General features: G+C 38.6%; 1 long non-coding RNA gene across 1 annotated transcript in view; it reads left to right on the top strand.

Moving 5' to 3' along the window:
- Positions 1–9,618, top strand: part of LOC131395256 (uncharacterized) — a 29,137-nt gene extending 19,519 nt beyond the window's left edge. Inside the window, exon 4 of the long non-coding RNA XR_009216323.1 lies at positions 9,025–9,618. This is a non-coding gene — a long non-coding RNA (uncharacterized LOC131395256). The remainder of the gene's footprint in view (positions 1–9,024) is intronic.
- The last annotated feature ends 11,228 nt before the right edge of the window (positions 9,619–20,846 follow it).

A 20,846-nucleotide genomic window follows, 5' to 3' on the forward strand; every position in this document is an offset into this window, starting at 1 on the left:
TATTTTTGCAAAAAACATCATTGGAACTTTTACCTCTTTGAATAAGTTGACTCTTAAGTATTTTACTCTTTTTGATGATACTGTAAATAAAAATGTAATGTTTGTAGATTTCTTTTTCAGATTACTTATTATTAATGTATAGAAGAACAACTAATTTTTGCATGTTGATTTTGTGTCCCACTACTCTGCAGAATTTATTAGTTCTAAAAATTTTTTTCTGGAATTTTTAGGGGTTTCAACATATAAGATAATATTTGTAAACAAATATAATATTACTTCTTCCTTTCCAATTTGGTTGCTATTTCTTTCTTTTTCTTACCTAATTGCCTTGTCTAGAACTTCTAATACCATGTTGAATAGAAGTGGTGAATGTGGGCCTTCTTGCCGTGTTCCTGATCTTCGAGGAAAAGTTTTCAGTCTTTCACCCATGAATATGGTGTTCTGTGTGAATTTCTATATCTGGCTTTTATTATGTTGAAGTAGCTTCCTTATATCTGAGGGTTTTTAACATGAAAGCATGTTCAGTTTTGTCAAATGCTTTTTCTGCATCCATTAAGATGATCTTTTTATTTTTTCCTTCATTTTGTTAATGTAGTTTATTACATTGATTTATTTTCATATATTGAAACATCCTTGCATTCCAGGAATAAATCCCACCTAAAAATGATGTATAATCCTTTTAATATGCTGCTGAATTTGGTTTGTTACTATTTTATTGAGGATTTTTGTATCAATATTCATCAAAGATATTGTACTTTTCTACAATAGAAATCGTACTTTTCTTTTCTATTGTATTCTATTATAGTTTTCTATTTCTGTAGTTTCAAACACCTGTCATTTTATTTTCTCTTAGTGTCTTTGGCTCTGATATCAGCATAGTGCTAACCCCACAGGAGGACTTTAGAAATAGTCTCTCCTCTTCAACTTTTTGAAAGAGTTTGAAAAGAATTGGTGTTATTTAATTTAAAAAAAAGGCTTTGTGCCCAGGAATAAATTCAGCATAAAATAAATACAAATAAATATTTTTTAAAAATGTGAAAAAGTTGTTTTCCTAAAACAAATTAAAAATTAAGCAAGTACGTTACTTACCACTTTACTACTTAAAATTTTTTTAACCTAATAATAGGCATGAAAAAATTGTTAGAATTAAAATGACTCAAGTGTTCATTTTCTTCATTACAAATTTTCTGACAGAAGTATATGATACCATCATGTATGACATCTTTAATCAAAAAATGGTCATTTTTTGTAGTATTTGAGAACATTACGAATTTTCCCAGTAGCCTCTCACAATACTCTGATATGCAAAGTTATCTTTTCAACATATATGTCTTATCATCATCCTTACCAAATTAACAAACTCTGTCAGGTGCTAATTAATTAACTACTTTTCCTATGATTCATGTTCTCCGCCATTGATTTCCCTAACTATCAGGAAATTCTACAACTTCTGCAAGATTAACAATTTTACCTTACACTGTATTTCTCTCATGTGGTTTAAAACATCCAAAAATCATTGATAAACTGACCCTGCCCAAACTAAAGCATGGTGAATTATAAAATATGGTCTCTGTTAAGTGGGGAGGGATTTCAGGTTGAACTTAATTTTACAAGTGGTCAGTTTATTACAGTGTATTGTTCTGTTATGTATTTCACTTCTTTTTTTAAAAAAGTGATAGTTGAGGGCACTTAGATAATAAAAAGTGGAGAAAATAAGGAACTGATATACTTTGTAAGCTTCAAATGTTTTCAAGCATAAAATACAATAAGAACTAAAGCCAAGAAATGGCAGAGGAAATAGAGATAAGAGGATGAAATTGCAAAACCGAATCTATACTAATATCTCAATGGCTAGCGTTGTGGTGCCAAGAAGGTGGTGAAGTCAAAGAATTCGTAAAGATGATAATAAACAGACTGCAAAGAAAAAAGACTGAAATTTTTATAGAGAGAATTTTTACAGCGATATTACAGATCGAGAAGAGGGAAGAGAAGTTGGAGTGAGAGACTATCTGCTTGTTAAATTACTCCCACTGTAGAGAACAAAAAACCAATTTGCTGAAATCTTTGTTTCCCTCTATGACCCTATCTTTATCTGCAAAATGTCAGCTCTGAATCAATGTCACAATCCAGCTTTTCCATCCCTGGGGAACAGAGCATTTAAGCTCATCTGAAACCTCATCTGCCCAGCCTGTGAAATAAGGCCGGCCATCCATTCTCACAGAGGAGCCAACTGGAGGTAGGATTTTTGGTTCTGAATTCAGCTAAACATCTTCAAAGAATTGTATCTGGCCTTCCTCATCCAAAGCTATCAGTGAAGGGCTGGCTGGCTTTCAGAGAAGACCAATTCACAGTCAGCTGTGACATTTTCTGTTGAGCTTTCTAGAGAAGGCTGTGGGGCTTGTCAGTAAGAGTTGATTTCTGTACGGGTTATATTTTTTTATTTTATTCAGAGATTTATAAAGAAATTTATATGGTAAGTATTACTTATTATCAAGAAAAAATGTTGTCTATTCTCTGGTCATTTAAGCAAAATCCTCCTCTCAGGGCCCACCCATAGACAAAGCCCAGATTTAATCTCCAAGCGTCTGCCAGGCACACTGTGGTCAGTGGGAAGGACTCAAGTTGGGAGCCTGTTCTCTTGTGTCCTGTGCTGGTACTTAATCTTCCATCTCTTCAGTGTACTACTAGACAGAGGCTCAAAGGACTTGACATTGGAGAAATGTACTTTTCATTGTCTTTAGACTTTTACACTTTTCAAAAAGACTCTCAGCATTTCCAGTAATTGTGCAGCAGTTTACCCAACACTAAGCTTCTCACTATCAAAAATTAAAATAAATAAACTTTGAAAAGGAAAAAAGTGATCTTTGCAATTTTGTACAGAATCTATATAATGGGTGCATCCTTATAAATGGAGGAAAGGTAACAAATTTAACTCTTTTGGTTAGTTAACACAGTATTATATTTTATATATTACCAATTTTGAGATTATTTGTATTTAAAAATACTGCTTCAAACCCCTAAATCATTGTAAGTGGTAGAGTCTGCCATCTGCCTTGGCTGAACAATTATATACAGTGTCAGCCAAAATTCTTCCATTCCTGTATAATCTTATATATGGGTGGTAATGGTGGGTTCTTATAGATTGTTTAAACACGTGCGTATCACAAAATACAAGTGGCCATTAAAAATTAAAATATTCACGATATACAAGGTTATCTGATTCCTAGAAAAAGAAAACAATACTGTAACATTAAGGCTAAAACTGTCAAAAAGGAAGCCAAGATAGACTCAAGTCAAGCTTTTGCTGAAAAGTTATTTGGCTCATCTTTGAAACTTTATCATGTTTATTATGTAAGCAAGATACTTTCAGAGACTGGTGTATGGAAAGTGCTTATTGGTAAGTTAACATTGTGATCATTTATTTTGTAAATGTTAATACGAGAGAAGTAATTCACTTTTGGGCCCGCCCCGTGGCTTAGCAGTTAAGTGCACCCGCTCTGCTGCTGGTGGCCGGGGTTCGGATCCCGGGCGCGCACTGACGCACCGCTTCTCCGGCCATGCTGAGGCCGCGTCCCACATACAGCAAATAGAAGGATGTGCAGCTATGGCATACAAATATCTACTGGGGCTCTGAGGGGAAAAAATAAATAAATAAAATCTTTAAAATAAAAAGAAGTAATTCACTTCCTACTATATTAGGATTTTCAAGTTCTGCTAAATCTAAGGCCACATTACTGGCAAGTTGGGATACCTCTAGACATCTGAAAAATATGAGTCCTACAGAGAAACATATAAATTCTCTCTTCATCTTGTTCTAAATTCTAAAACATTCTAAGGTTTTGGAACAAACCAATGACATTCCAAATTTACAGTAAGGCTGCATGTGCCGTACATGATCCTATAAGAAGAGAAATCCGAATTTTAAATAGAGGAGATTGTGTACAAAAATAAAGTACATTTTCACGTCTGAAAGGGTATTTCAAGAAAGAAAGGATTCTCAGAACATGTGGTAAATGGTAAATAACTTACCAGGGGCTCTCTAAAGGAGAACATATTGTGGAAAAAAGATCTTAAATGCAGAGAGCTAAAAGATCTTAAATGCTGGAATCCTTATGATGAAACAGACGCTGAACTACTTTTTCTTAAAGTTTAAAATGCATCGCATCTTCCAAACAAATACCACCTCTCTGCCTTGTCGCTTACCTGGGCATGGTGACGTGTTTGGATCATTTTTCTAATTCATTGGCTCTTAAACTTGATGGGCAGCAGAAGCACCTGGAGGCCTTGTTGAAACCCAGATTGCCAGGCCCCACCCCAGAGTTTCCAGTTCAGCAGGTGTGCAGCAGCACCTGAGAATTTGCATTTCTACCCGGTTCCCAGGTGATGCTGATGCTGCTGGTCCAGGGACCCCACTTTGAGAACCACAGCCTAACTTACACCCTATGTATGGTTACCAAATCCATTATTTCATCATTTGTCTGCTACTTTTCTTTTATCACATCAGCACCTTACCTCCGAATCTCCTCATCTAGCATTGGCAATACTTGGAGAGTTTAACAGCTGGTCTTCCTTTCTGGCTCAGTTCTCCCTCTTCCTCTTGATACTACATTCTCTTGCTAGGTAATTCTTTCTTAAAGATCAGTTCATCATAGATCTTCCTTGCTCAAAATCTCATGGCTCTTATGCTGAGCACAAGACATTTTAAATTCTCTACTTGGCTCATAAGATCTGGAATAGCCTGTAGAATGTGGACAACCTATTCCCTACCCTGCCTACTATAAAGGAGTATGTGAGGATTACATAAGATATGCACAATGATGCTTGTTATGCACAGTGTGACATTCTATAAATTCACTGTGAACACTGAGTCAGTGAATATGACCCACTGCTCCTACGAGAAATGCAGGGTTAGGTTGCTGCAAGCCTTAGTTACATTTTCTTCAACTGATCAATACATAGCCTTATTCTCTGTGTGTTTCTCTTTAAAGTCACCTTATTTAAAATATATTGTTGATATATTAACATTGAACTCACACCAACAGCACTGTACCTCGTGTCTGAAAGAAGCTTGTCGAACACACATACTTTCTCTGTAAAGGCATGTCACAATCTCTTGCCCTGAGGAACACCAGGCAGCATTGCAGCGCTACACATGGGGGACATATTGAACAGCAAAGTCACCAACACAAGGCACAAAAAGATGAGAAATGAGGCACTAAATAGACTGCAAGAAGGACACTTGTTTACAGTATGGGCTGAAACAAGAGGGCAGAGCGTCACCTTGTTCACCCTCAGCTGGGAACGTGCATGTCGAGTGACTCAAGTTTTTCACCACTTTGTGCATATCTGCAAATGGACATGAAAGCCCTGTGAGTGTTTATTCGGAGGCTGCCAGTACATTTTAGCTAGTGGGCAAGTGTGCAAACACGGAATCCACAAATAATGAGGATCAACTATATTATGAAAGCATCTTTTCAAAACCAGAGTATTGCTCAGAAATAAGAGCAATAATGATAACATAACAGCTAACATTTTAGTGCCTACTATGTGCCAGCAGCTCTTCTAAGCACTTTACATAAGTTAATGCATTTAAGTCTCACTAAAACCCTATGAGACAGGAGTTCTCAGTAGCCTCATTTTATAGATGAGAAAACTAAATCTCAGAGAGTAAATACTTTGCACAGGTTCCCCAGTTAAAAGTGGAATAACTGGGATTGGTGCCCAGACAAACTGGTCCAAAGCACACAGCCTCAATCACTGTGGTAGGAATGTGAGCGAATTTTCTAGCACGCCCCGAAAAGCCTCTTCTTCTCCAGTCAGTGTGGTCTCTCACATACATATTCAATCATCAAACATTTTCTGAATGCCCCAAAGGTGTCAGGTACTGTATTTAGATACTGGAGGGACAAATAGAATGTTGACACAAATAATCCATGACCAATCTATAAATCAAAATTGGGGTGATGAGCCAACATTTGAGGGCCATATAGCCCGGGAGAGTCCTTTCACTAAGAAATGGAGTACTCCAAAGAAGTGGGGTGTACAGAGTGGTTATATACCATCAAAGAGCATGTTTCACATGTGATCGCAATGTTCCTTTTATAATAGCCGTGACATTGACCTTTCAGCACGTTGATTGATGGACACAGTAGGTATCAGGTCTGCTGTCTCCATGGGTGTGGCTGTTGTCTCGAGTTGGGTGGTCACAGGATGAGCACAGCAATCAAATCCTAGCCTAGGGAGAAATGCTTATCCTTAAGGAAATGCCAATGTGGGAGAAGTTGCATTTATATCTTAAGGTCATTGTTTTTGTCTTTGGGACATGTTAATTGCTTAAAGCTGATATACAATGGATGAACAGAGGCTACAGGCCCCTTTTGGGGGGAAAAAAAAAAACAAGGTCAAGCCTAATTAGTTTTACACCAAGTGGCTTCCTCATATGCTCCAATATATCCTATTGCTTGCCATTTATTTATGAAGAAGAAGGATAGTCTCAGCTTTAAGGAGCTCACTGTCAATGAGACATGAAAAAAACAACAGTTAAGAAAAAGTAGATAAGTACAAGGTCCCCGAGTGGTGACATCAAAAGGGGTCTCTAAATGGAGACCTCTCAGGAAAAGTGTCCAAGAGGAAGGAACATTTGACATGAGTTTAGATTGAGAAATAGGAATTAAGTTGATCAAAAAAGAGGGTAGGAAGACAGAAGAAACACATATAAAAAGACAGATATAAAGGATGCTAAGGATTTCAGAGTATGGGGGTATTTCTAAGGCTGGAAAAAAGCCAACATGTAGGAAACAGTGGGTGATGAGGCTAAAGATGAGGACAGCAAGAGAAAGCCTGCGTGTCCAGCTCAGGAGTCTGAATGTTCTCTCGGATGCTCTGAGCAGTCATTGTAGCAGTCTAAGCAGATATCAGATTTAAGCAAATTTAGATTCTAGAAGGTAACTCTGGAGGCATTGGGGAGGAAAGATTAGAAGAAATTGAGACTGGAAGTAGAGGGTCCTGTTGGGAGACTGGGCAGCGATCCAGATAAATAGGCCTTGGCTCAGGCAGGGGGTCTGCAGGTGGAGGAGGCCTGGAGGTGGGAAGCAGTTCTGGGCTCCTGGAGGAGGAAGCTGAACTGCCTCTCAGTCACAGGAAGACTGTGCCTGTCATGGCCTCCCCACCCATATCCCCAAATGTCATGTTCCTTTCTACGTCTGTACCTTTCCTCTCTTCTTCCATTTGAAATCCTCATTCTTTCTTCCCTCCACCTGCCCAAAAGTGATCCATTTGAGGACTTGATCTAGTCTACCTCTCCTAAGGAGCTGTCCTTAATTACATTTTCTCAATACATTCCCAATTTTTTTAGTTTCTGTAATACAACATACACTAAATACCTTGGCAGAACCTAATTACATCTTGCAAACAGTTGCATGTATGTGGAGGAGCTTGGAACCTTATAATTCTTTGTATTTTCTTCAATACCTACCACAAATATCTTGCACATATAGGTCAATGGATGTCCAGTAAAGTTCAATAAAGAAGAAGCACCCTTTATAAGCTAAGAACTTTTATGAGCTCAGTTATTCCTTTAGATCAGCTGCTTGAACCATTTGTCTTTCTCCACAGGTCAACAGTGTTGCCCAGCACAAATGAATTTTACACCTTCTCAAACTCAATAGAGCAAAGATGGAACTTCATTCCCCCTGCAAGCCCTACTGCCCCAGAGAAAAGCAAAAACAACGTGTGACATCTAATTCTTTCTTCACATTCTCATGTCAAATTGCAACTGTTTTCCAGATGCTAACTGGTTTTCATTCTTAAAACTGACAGAAAAGATTCTCATTATTTCTTTCTTTCCTTTTTTTTGGGGGGGGAGGAAGGTCAGCCTTGAGCTAACTTCTGATGCCAGTCCTCTTTTTGCTGAGCAATATTGGCCCTGGGCTAACATCTGTGCCTATCTTCTTCTACTGTATATGGGATTCCGCCACACCATGGCTTGACAAGCGGTGCATTGGTGCGCGCCTGGGATCTGAACCTGTGAACCCGGGGCTACCACAGCAGAGTGTGCGCAATTAACTGCTGTGCCACCGAGCCGACCCCTCTGTTTATTTCTAAAGCTGAAATGTCTAAATCGTTCTCCAAGCTAGTTGGAGTTTCCATAAAATGAAAATGTACATTCCAGAAAAATCCTTAACTTTCCAGAATAATCCTTAATATATTATGGTAAACACCTTGGCAAAATGTCACTGATTTTCAATGTCAGTGCCTCCACAAGGGTATCCTTGCATTGTGGTCCCTCCCAACCACCTCTCACTTTGCCCCTCCCCAGGCTCATGGGCTCAAAGTGTTTACTGAGCACTAAGAAGGAGCAGAGTCTGAGGGAGACTTCAAGGATAGTCTGTTTTCTGACCCCAACCATCTCTCTCCATCTCTCCTTTAACCTCTATTTTTCTTACTCTGGTTTCTACTTTAGTTCTTTACTTGTCTTGTGAATTGTTGTTTTGTGGCTTATAATTACCATGTAAATTGTTATTACTTTTTGCCTTAGAGTTTAGAAAGAACTTACATTAAACAAGGTTTTTTTCCCAGCTCTTTGATGTGTCTAATACCTTCCAACGCAATTCAAGTGGCTTCTTGTTCTTATATCTCCATCATTATTCCTTCAGAATTATGTTCACCCCACACTTTTGATCTGACCAATGATGCTTTACTCTTTAAACTTTTCTATGCCAAGACTCCCATGAGGAATCCCTCAAGCACCATCAGCTAGGCAACCCCACATTCCTCACATCTGTTTCTGATACCGGCCCTGATATCTGTTCCCCAGCATTGAACCCACCATATATGGGGTTAAATCAAAAAACGCTCATTCCCCCTTCTCTGCTTCTCTAAGTTATATTCACATGTAGATATGGGTTGTTTTACCCTTTGTGTTCCTGAATTCCACAAGACAAATGGAGGTAATAAATTGTTGAAAGCCCAGGTGTCTACAAACTGAAACTCTGACTAATTACCAGTTCTTGTGGTTTGTTACAGGGAGACTGAGATCTCAAAATTATCAAGAAGCTGAAGCTCCCCAACTCCCGCTTCCTGGCTCCGAATCCACCATTCATCACAGGGACAGACAAACAGAGGACACCTGCAGCTCCCCTAACTCAGCTAAACGCAGGCTGATGGGAGGACGCCGAACTGCAAAGCCGCAGCTCCCCTCCCCCACCTAAAACCTTATAAACTGTAATGGTTAATTGGCAATAGTTGCCGTCCACACCCCAAGGCCAAATTTCTGGTGATGAGAGAAGATTGGTTGATGGAGCCCTAGATCTCCCGCTGTAGATAGAGATGACAGCCGGCTTGGCGCCAGAAGACTGGGATCCCTCCTCCAACAAATAATCAGTCACCAAGGATATATTATTTCCCACAGACTTTCCTTTAAAAGCCTCAACTCCTAATGCCTCAGGAGGACTGTGGATTTTGGGGCATGTGCCCACTACAGCCTCATTTTGCTGGCAAAATTAAACCACTTTTCTTTTCCTCAGTCCCTGGTCATTGCGTTCATTGATTCGGCTACGGTGACAGGGTCCTGGGTTTTTCTGGCTACATTTCCTTGATTTGTTCCTAAATAAAGATGGTTCTGAAACTAATAATAAATTGTACCAACTGGTCATTGTATAAAAATCACTATCACAGATATTTTAAAGAGAACAAATGGAAAAGAATATTAAATTCTTCAGATAACTTTGCAATCAAATGAGGCATTGAGGGGAGCAGGGGGCACTGATTAGACCAGGATCCTAAGAGAAGAATTTTAAGTCAATTTCAAATGAGGTTAAAACTGGAATGAGGAAGTATATTACCAGTTATCTGAAATCATAAGCATTTCTCTGACCTTTGAGAATTTATTTGCATATAAACTGTACCACATGTGGGATAAGAGTGCTGATATTGTTTAATTTCCTTTTATTATTCAGCACTTGGTAATAGATGTGGCTATTCACAATTAATAAATATAATGTGGAGAGACTCAACTTTCAACTGCCTGATATTATCAATTCTTACATAAAGCTAGAGTTTTAAAGATCAAATTTCATTCTAGTTACCTCTCAACTAGTCCATTTATGTCAGAAAGATGCTGAGTTTTAGGAAAATACTTCAAAACACAAATTTTATATGTAATTTCAAAAGCAAAAAATTAGTTAAAAACTGGGTGGTAACCAGTTTTGCTACCATATATTAATATTTAGCATGGGAGCAAATATTTTTAGAGAATATAATTGATATTTGCCTGTTTGTATATTGTAGAATGTTAAAGGAGTTACAGTTTTAATAGTATTTCAAATACCAGAGAATAAAAAACAGAATTGTTTCAGTTTTATGAAATAGTTTTTTAGACATAGCAGATTTTCAGAGCACATTATTTGAAAACAAAACAATCAGTTAGTGAGGTTTAAGCAATGTGGTTTTATTTTAAACTTGCTCATTCTATAGGAGCATCAATAAAAGCCCTCCAGGAGTAGCTGACCCTCTTTCTTCCTCATGAGCACCAGCTGTATTTTCTTTAAGCATCAGACTCTCGGGCAACACCACAACCCTCAACTCCGTTTAGTTGAGAAAAGTCTTTATGAGTCATGTGTTTTTTCTAGGGGTATGGAGCTCCCAGACTTATTAACTACAGAGAGAGTAAGAGTCAGAACACATTCAACAAACTCCATTGTACTCAGGTGAGAGGGCAGGTGCCTGAACGCACATCTGAAGAAGAACTTAGAGGATGCTTTCTGACTCTGCTTCGTGCCTCTGACTAAGCAGTCCTAGACATCCCCGTTACGGCCACGGAAAAACACAGGCAGCCTTGATGGACCAGAAATCCTCCTATGGCCATCATTTGTACAGAGTAAACTGGCTTAAGACCTCTCGTTTCCTGCTGCAGTGGTAATTTACAGACATACAGAACTGCCATCTAGTGACTAAGAAGAAAACAGCAAGGTGCTTTACAAGAAAAGTGAAATTGTGAGTTTTTTAAAAAAGAACAGTGAAGCATTAAAGTTGGTAAAGTTGACACAAGGTGGCACACGAAAGTTATAATGAACCTGAAAAATGTGTAGGTGAACTAATCAGTTGCTCTCTCTGCCTCTAAAACATGTCTTGACATCTGACTCATAAATAATATAGTTTAAATATAGTAGAATAACTTTGGAAATAAACTTCTCATCTCATCTCATCCAATGCTGTTGGCAGGACCTGGTATTAAATAGCCAGACGGTGAGTACCCATGTTGAAGTACCATTTTTATCACGGTGGAGAGAATATGAGGCATAAAACCCAACAGACTGATGTTCAGATCTTCCCTCTTATCCTTGATCAATTTTGTAAACATGGTTTTCTTTATCAGTTAAATATGAATTATAATAGTTACTTTAAAAGATTACTGTAAGAATTGCATGAGATAATACAGTAAAGGAACCGGTGCACAGTAGATTGACAGTTAATTCTCCTTCTTTGTCTCTCTTCTATGACACATACACAAATAATCTAAGAAGAGAACCCGCCTATACAATAAACTCATAACAAAGAGTCAATAGCTCCAGAAGTAAGGAACATCATTGTCGAGTGCTTAACCTCAACTGCTTCCAAATACTGTTAACTCTCAATTAGTTTTATGTGTTTTCTGTCTTCCAGACACTTCACTGGCTACAAAGAAAGGAGAAGGTGTGAAATTTAAATTCATCCATTTCACCCTCGAATGGCCAAGCTGTAATATCAGGTGTTTTAAATCACCTAGTTCATCAGGTTTTCTGCTTATTACTGTATATTTTACCACGGTTCATAGCCCGAGAAAAATAGAAAATCATCATAATTTTGCACACGTGAATATATATCTTGACTATTACAGCTGGAATCTTAATATATAATAATAAATATAAAATTATATAATTATATATATAAATTATATAAAATATAATAAATAATATAATAATAATAAATTAACATGTTGTACATGTTTTGTCCTTGTTGATAATATAGAATACTTTTGTCCAGATTTTCTTTGGCATTTTCATATATAATGAAGAACTCAGTAATATATGCCCTGGAGATAAGGATTCAGAAAAATCTAACATACTATCCTAGTCATGCCTCAAAAAAAAAAAAAAAGCTATAAAAATAATGAGAGGATATTTTGAAGGCACTATTATTCTTATTTCCAGCTTTGTTTCCCTTTACCTCTTTTTAATCTTTCTCCATCTTATTCGCTATTTGCTAATCATCTCACAGTAATTAAGTAACCCTCAGCTGAGTCCACCATGCCTCTTCAAGTGCCCCAGCCTGATGTAGGTCTCAGCTTTGACAAAAAGAAGCTGGGAAAACCTGTTTTGTGGCACTATTCTTAAGAGTATCTTTACTTTTACAATAATAGCTATAGTTTTGAGAGGCACCAATGGATTACAAAATGAAGTACTCGACCAATGTTGTATCCTCATTTTCCCTCCAGGGGAGCACAGCTTTCATGTGTAATGCAGGGCTGCTGGTTTATTGTTTTTTCCTTTCAAGATATTTTATTACTTGTAAAACATAATAGGGTTAATAGTGATATGTGAGTAACAATATAAACTTACAAACTGGAAAAACCTGCTACTTTAGTGTCATAATTTTATATACTGTAATAAGCAGTAATACTTTCATAATGTAGTATCTTGATTGATCATAAATTTTTTCCTGGATCATTTTTATGCTAATTCATTTATTAGATTACTAAATTTATACTTTTATGATCTTTATTTTCAATAAATGTAATTAAAGGGACATCAGTTGTTCTTGACAAGTGAAAGGTCACAAAACATTTTTGATAATTTTTAAGTTTAAGGAGGATATGTATGCTTCTTTTTAAAAGAGAAGTCATTTAATATTTGGAAAAGTTTTCAAAAATCATCAAATTCTTTAATTTTACGGAAAGGAATACTACGTTCCAGAGAGCCTAAGTACATTGTCACACACTACCCAGAAACAGACCTGGGCCTAGAACTCACGTCTCAGTCGCCTGACTTCTACTGGACCACACTCAAGAGAGCACACCCTCTTCTTACTGGTAATTTCTAATACTAAGTTATTTTGAAAAGCAAAGTTGGGAGAAAGTATAAATAGATTAAACAGATAGTTTTATATAAAAAGTAGCAACTGCTATCCACAATTTCTATCCCATATGAGTGTTTCCTTTCTTGCAGGTTTCCTTTTTTTAATAGTGAGTCCATTTTGGTACAAGAAAAAAAGACATAAAATGTGGCTTCTTTAGTAACAGAAAAAAAAGCTGTGGAAATTAAAAAGACACTAACTAATGTTTCATCTACTAAAGCAACTTAAGAATATTATTTGATTTTAGAAAAGCTCTGAGAGATTTTGTTAAAAATCATATCCTTGTCATTATCAGTCCAACCAAGCACATTTCCACATGACATCTCCTAGAGTGGCCAGTTTTCTTCTGGATCCAGTTGTTGTCAGGTCCAATGTTCTGGCTGGGTAGAGAATGATGCAGCTTCTGAAAAGCATGTGCTCAGTTCCACTTCAAGGTTGATTTCCTCTGCAAAGTCTAAGTAGAAGAAAACATCCCCTTCCAGCTGATTGGATTCCCCTGCAGGCTTAGAGAAACAAGGTGGCCTAGCCAGCTGGGCAGACAGGAAGATAAATCAGAGTTTGTCACAATTTTATGACAAATAAGAGAGAAAAGGATTCCACATCCTAACAAGATCTTCTTACTTGTTGAACAACATTTGAATATTTTTTTCGGAGTTTCCAAAATAGCAGATTGAGATTCTATGTTGGAAAGGAAGAAGATAGTCAGTATACTAAAAAATAAATTTTCTCATTTCCTCAATCAGAAAATAGAACTAGGGCTGGCCCCGTGGCTTAGCGGTTAAGTGCACGCGCTCCACTGCTGGCGGCCGGGGTTCGGATCCCGGCCGCGCACCGACGCACTGCTTCTCTGGCCATGCTGAGGCCGCGTCCCACATACAGCAACTAGAAGGATGTGCAGCTATGACATATAACTATCTACTGGGGCTTTGGGGGGAAAATAAATAAATAAATTAAATCTTTGGGCCGGCTCCGTGGCTTAGCGGTTAAGTGCGCGCGCTCTGATGCTGGTGGCCCGGGTTCGGATCTCGGGCACGCCCCAAGGCACCACTTCTCCGACCAACCCGAGGCCGAGTCCCACGTACAGCAACTAGAAAGATGTGAACCTATGACATACAACTATCTACTGGGGCTTTGGGGGGAAAAAATGAATAAATAAAATCTAAAAAAAAAAAAAGAAAATAGAACTAAATAAAATATATCTTTAGCTATAAGTACCAAAAATATCCAGTTTATCTTCCAGTTATACTTCTGTGTTATGAGAACATGACTGCTTTTCAATATATTTAATATGTACAGTGACTAACACTCATGCCGTTAATTACTTTTGAAATTAGAATAGCCCTATGCCCTTATTGACAGACATCAATCATAATTACTTTTCTCAATTCCTAGTTTCTATTTTGTGCCAGAAAGTACCTGCTGAGACATTCACTTTTTATATTATTCACTTATCGTAAGTATGTACAATGATAGATGACAACTCAGCCATCTTGAAGGATGGGGTCTCAAATGCCATATCTCACTATTGACAAATCACCTTCTAGTTTGAATGAGAGATGATGAGCACTGTCACCAGAGACATTCGGGAGAAAGGGATTGTGCTCCTTTAGTCTGTCCTTTGGGAGTCTGTGAGACTGCAAATTCTTCATACTGGAAAACCTGAGGGATAACCAAGTCTAGGAATCTTTTTAAAGCTAGGGGACACTTTCTTCTACGTGAAGCTTGCAGTGATGTTTACAAACATAAGAAGAAAAACAAAAAGCCTTCAGGAATCCCCAGTGCTCCATGGATCGGAGTCTGAAAACCACTCGTCTTTTCCATCCTCCACGTTTTACAGATGAGACATAACACAAGCAGTTGGTGGCAACCTGAAGACTAGACTTCATCTCCTGACTGTCACGTCACTCCCACCTCCGACTGCTGTGCAGACCAGACGCCTGACAAGATACAGCAGTCACTCCTGGGGATAATTTAGACATTCTCAATTTAGCAACATTTTAGTTGATGTACGTGACAAGGTTATAGAAAAACAAAAGGTATTTACTACTTAAATTGTATAACGTATAGTTAAATGACATTGAAAGTTTTCATTTCACTTACAGCACAATTTTGATGGGCCCAGGGGCCTTCTTTCATCTGCTCACCCTCCCTGACATCTCAAACCTTCGCTGCATTTCTGCTCTTGCTCACTGTGCTCCAGCCACACTGGCTTCTTGCTGCCCACTGACATCCGAGTCACAGTCCCTCCACAGCATCTCTGCAGCCCTGGGACATCTGCATGTCCTCCTGCCCTGTCTCTTCCCTCTGGGCCTTGCTCCAGCCTCCCTGGGCTCTCTAAAGTAGCAACCCACTCACTCCCTAGCTCTCCCCATTGCCTGTCACTTACCTTCTTCATGAAACAGATCATCACATGATAGACTATGTAATTCACTTGTCTGCCTACTTAGCCATTATCTCTCTTACCCAACAAAAACAAACTCTGTAAAGACAGAGATTTTGTAGAAAATTTTTTCCTTAGTGTATCCCAAGTCTGGCATAGAGTAGGTGTTTAAATATTTGTTGAGTAATTGTAGGAGGGAATGAAAGGAGTTATCAGAAGAATGAGCACAGCATGGAAGTAGGTGAAACCATGAAGAGTGGGCATCCTGGGGAGGGAAAGAGGGAGGAAAGATTTTATATCTGGCAACACAGATACCACTGTGCCTTTACTACTTCCTGCATGTCAGCTTGTCGATGTAAATAATCCATAATCAAACTATAAATCAAAATTGGGGTGAGTTTATTATGAGCCAACTTTTGAGGACCGTGGCCTGGGGCCTTCCTTCCCTAAGGAAGGAAGGGCAACAAAGAAGTGGGGTGTACAGAGCAGTTACATACTGTCAAAAAGAAAGTATCACATATGATTGCAATGTCTCTTTTACTATAACAAGATCCGCCCTGCCAGGTTGCCCTGCCAGAATAGCTATAGATGGACACAGCGGGGAGCAGGTCTGCTGTCTCGATGGGCTTGGATGGTGTCAGGTCTGTTGTCTGGAGCTGGGTGGTCACAGGATGACTGCAGCAATCAAATCCTAGATTAGGGAGAAATGCTTATCCTTAAGGCAATGCCAGTGGCGGGGAAGTTGCATCCTTATCTTAAAGGCATTTACTCTTCTCTTTGGGACATGGCAAAGCAGTTACACAATGCAGGCCACAGGCCCTTTTGGAAAAACAAATTCAGGCCGAATTAGCTTTACCCCAAATGGCTTCCTCATATACTCCAATATATCCTATTGCTTGCCATTTATTTATCAAGCTCAAGTTGTGTCTTTCAAACAGAAATCATTAAGAATAACATGAAGTAGTCACTTACCAACAGATGTCACTGTGGCAACAGAATATTAACAAGTGGCCTTCAAATATAACCATTTTCCCAAATACTATATTTCACTGAGTTAATCAAAAAGGGATTCTTCTCTCTTATACTGACAAATCTCCACTCTGAACTTAGCACTAGAGGTAGTCAATTTTGAATAAAGACCTTTAACATCAAAGCCAGCCAATAGATCCTATTAAAGCAAATCCAAACTCGGGAACACTTGTGTTTTCAGTCACATGCAAATCCTCTCAAACTCAAGATAGGGTCCCGGCTTTGTGCAGATTGAGAAAAGCTTCTCTTCCTCTGTTTCTATTCAGATAGTGCAGGGAAGAGCCCAAAGGGTCTCCTGGTGGAACACGAACAGCTCTTTACATTAGAAATGCAGGCAGTGTTTCCTAGCGTCTTTTCTATAGGCCAAGACATGCTGACTTGCCCAGAGGAGCAAACTTCTGGGCTCCAACAGTAAATAAGACTGTATGCAGTTTACCACACCAATGAACTACAAAGATGTATCAGGAAATATTTTGAACACCCACACCTAGGCTCTCAGTTTCCCTCTGTCTTATTTCATGACTACCTGAACTGAATTTATTCTCCATCCCCATCCCTTTCGTGATAGTTTTTATTTCCCTGAGTCAGCATGTTATAACATCTAAGAGAAATTTATCAAAATACTCTCTTCAAAATAGCTAGCTGAAGTATAGGAGTTGTAGAGGGTCAAGATTTTAAGATGAAAGTGATGTACAGAGTAACTGTACTACAAAATAAAAAGAAAATGAATGAGAACAATGAGAGAAGGAAGAAAAAAATGATAAGGAGAAGGAATATAGTAGAGAGTAAAAGTAAGAAAGAGAGAAAAAAGAAGAAAGAAGGTGTAGGAAAGAGAAAGAGTTAGGGAAAGCATGAGAAATGGCAAAAAGGGGCACGAGCAGAGAGAACACACTGTGGGAAATCAAAATTGACCACCCTGAAATATATCACGTTACTTTGATTATTTTCTCTGGCGGACATTTGACGTTCCCCACTAACTGCCTAAGGGAATTTAACTCTGGGTATGGACAGCCTGGCAGGGTCCTCAATAAGGCCATTCTTTTCAATGTTCTGTTTACCAAATATTTACATTTGTAAAGGTATCTCCCTCCATGTGCTGGGAAGGGGGGGTATGGCCTTGTCTCTGGAAACTCTTATCAGTACAGAAGGAGAGGTCTTAAATCTATATACTTTTTTTGTGTGTGTGAGGAAGATCAGCCCTGAGCTAACATCCATGTTAATCCTCCTCTTTTTGCTGAGGAAGACCGGCTCTGAGTTAACATCTATTGTCAATCCTCCTCCTTTTTTTTCCCCAAAGCCTCAGTAGATAGTTATATGTCATAGTTGCACATCCTTCTAGTTGCTGTATGTGGGACGCAGCCACAGCATGGCTGAACAAGCGGTGCATCGGTGCGCACCTGGGTTCTGAACCTGTGCTGCCAGTAGCGAAGTGCATGCACTTAACCGCTAAGCCATGGGGCCAGTCTTATATACTCTTGATTACTGTGATTTCTGTCTCTCTAACCACATTCTCTATAGGCAGCCCTGTAAAGAATTTTCTGACAAATATTTACATTGCCCTTTCCTTGTGAATTGCATTCTTCCCCTCTGAAATCTGAAAACACTACCTACACCAACATCCTCCTTTGTCTTTAGCTGAAGATGGTATTTAAGATGAGAATCGCTGCCATTGTGTTGAGAAACTCAGTTTCCCTGGTTTCTCCCATGTATACATGTTATTATACTTGGTATTATTTTCTCCTGCTAACCTGTCTTTTAATTATTTGGCCAGCCAGAAGAACCTTAAGGAAAAGGGAAGAGGGGGCTCCTCCCTCTTCCCCGACAACACCATGCTCAGAGCAAATGACAACTCAACTGGCTTCTGAACAGGGCTCAGGTCTAGAGTCCCTGGGCTGCATTTGAGAACTCCACTCAGTTCTAACATCTTGAGAATGACCACGCTTCATCCAAGCTCTGATGGCACTGCTTATCAGTGCTCTCCTCTCCCAGGACCTGCTGGAGCTTTAGGAACTGCCTCTCTCATCTCTGGGACTGACAGAGTCCCCATTAAATATTCATCAACTGGGATGGTTGCTTTGAAAGAGTAACTCAGAGAGAGCCCTCTCAAGGGTACATTTAAACCTGCCAAATCCTTCACTCACCCTTCTGAAGATTTAAGAAACTAAACTGCTTTTTTTTTTTTTTTTTAATTACTGTGAAGCAAAGTAGGAGAAAACTTTCCTGGCAAAACTTTAAATGTTCCATTTTTTTTGAAGTTACATCACAAAATTCTGAGCATAATCTAAAATTCTGGGCTCCCCATAGTTCTAAATATGTTTCAGAAATGATCTCTGTATCATCACAAAGTAAGCCTATGCCTTAAAAAACAAAATAAACTTGGATGAGTTTTATCTTGTAGAGAGAGGGCAGCAAGAAAAAGACTAGGATGGGCCTCTCTGCTATGAAGGAAAATAAATAAAATCACACCTAACTATACAAAATACACCTCTAAAACTGAATGAAGCTGTCTCTAAAGAGTTTTACATTTTAAGTAAAAATGCACCTATATAAAATTATACATCAGGTTGACTAAAGTCTAGTCAACTTAATAGAAGAAGAATTCATTAAATTTCATTTAAATAACATGATTTATGATTAACTACATAATAAATGGTAGATATTTTAATTCTGGTATACCATGTCCTTCCACCAATGAAGGTGGGGTTAAACCTGTAATTTTCCTGAAAGGGCCCAACCGTATGTTCTGCCTATTTGATCATTTAATAGCATGGATCTGCTCCTCATTGCCAACAAAGGATGTCTACACTCAGGCTTTAGCTTGCATATGTAAGGGGAAATGTGGGCTGAGTTTACAAAAAGAAAAATTGAAGATGGAGCATTATCTTTAGGAGACGTGGTCAATCTGTTCAAGAACATTTTCTCCCTTCAAGTGAGAAGCTGAGAGAGAATGCTGTCAGCCTCTTCCTTGGCCCCTTATAGAATTCTGCATTGCCTCAACTGAACGTGTCCTAAAGTGTTTGAACTAAACTTGAAAATGAGCTGATGACACTGTATTTGCATTACGTCACACAGAATCTCTTTCATTAGGCACCATTCAAAACACTTTTTTGGGACATTAGAGGCCAGAGAAGTTTTGCTTCTCTGAGAGACTGTTGCTTTTAATCTCATGGACATGAGATGATAGAGAATTGTTCCCATTTCCCTTTCTACTTTAAACCTGAGGGATACATTTCCAACTACTTTTAAAAACTGCAGGTCCTCGGGCCAGCCCCATGGCTTAGCGGTTAAGTGCCCAAGCTCCGCTACTGTCAGCCTGGGTTCGGATCCCAGGCACGCACCGACGAACTGCTTCTTTGGCCGAGCTGAGGCTGCATCCCACATAAAGCAACTAGAAAGATGTGCAACTATGACATACAACTATCTGCTGGGGCTTTGGTGGAAAAAAAGGAAGAGGATTGGTGACGGATGTTAGCTCAGGGCCAGTCTTCCTCAGCAAAAAAAAGGAGGAGAGGCATGGATTTTAGCTCAGGGCTGATCTTCCTCACACACACACACACACAAAATTAAAACATTAAAAAAAAAACTGCAGGTCCTTCTGAAACACATTTCAGTGCGCTGGATTATTTCAGCTTCATTTCATTGTTCCATCCTAAATTCCTTTAGGTTTGATCTATTTTCCATTGTAATCCTTTTGTATACCTAGATATTTAAAAGCTGCTCAAATCTATATTGGAGAAAAGTTGGATTACAATTCTTTCAGCCAGCATGTAAACACAATTTTTAGGGTTTCTACACAAAAAGTTTCTGCCATGTTTCTACCAGCTCTCCTTCCATATATTTTCCTCCAGGATTTCCTGTGACAAAATAGCCTTTCTAAAAGCCAGTCCTCTGTTCACTCTCTTGGCCAGTCACATGTTCATAGAAAGATAAAGGACTGGATTTTTCAAAGATGCAACAAGAATGATCAAGTCCTGAGTCACACCTAGATATCCTGCTCCTGTTCTCCATGAATTTTAAAACTGAAGTTAATTATCTCTTTCATTTTATCTAAATCTATTGAGTAACCTTGGCACTGAGCCCCTAAACTTGTCCACAGTCTGCTTCAGCAGACACAAAACTCTCTCTCAAATGCTTGCATTCGTGTGCTGGGTAAGTATTTTATTTATTTAGATCTTATTCAACAAAAGATCTTCATTGATTCACTCAACTACTTAAGTGTATACTATGTGCCCAAAGGTCTTGAAATGTTGGGGGTCTGCAAGGAAGACAGATATGTATAAACAGATAAATTACAGTACAGAAATAATTTGAACTAAAGAGATATGTA

The sequence above is a fragment of the Diceros bicornis genome, chromosome 31 (genome assembly GCF_020826845.1).
Source record: "Diceros bicornis minor isolate mBicDic1 chromosome 31, mDicBic1.mat.cur, whole genome shotgun sequence".
Lineage (NCBI taxonomy): Eukaryota > Metazoa > Chordata > Mammalia > Perissodactyla > Rhinocerotidae > Diceros > Diceros bicornis.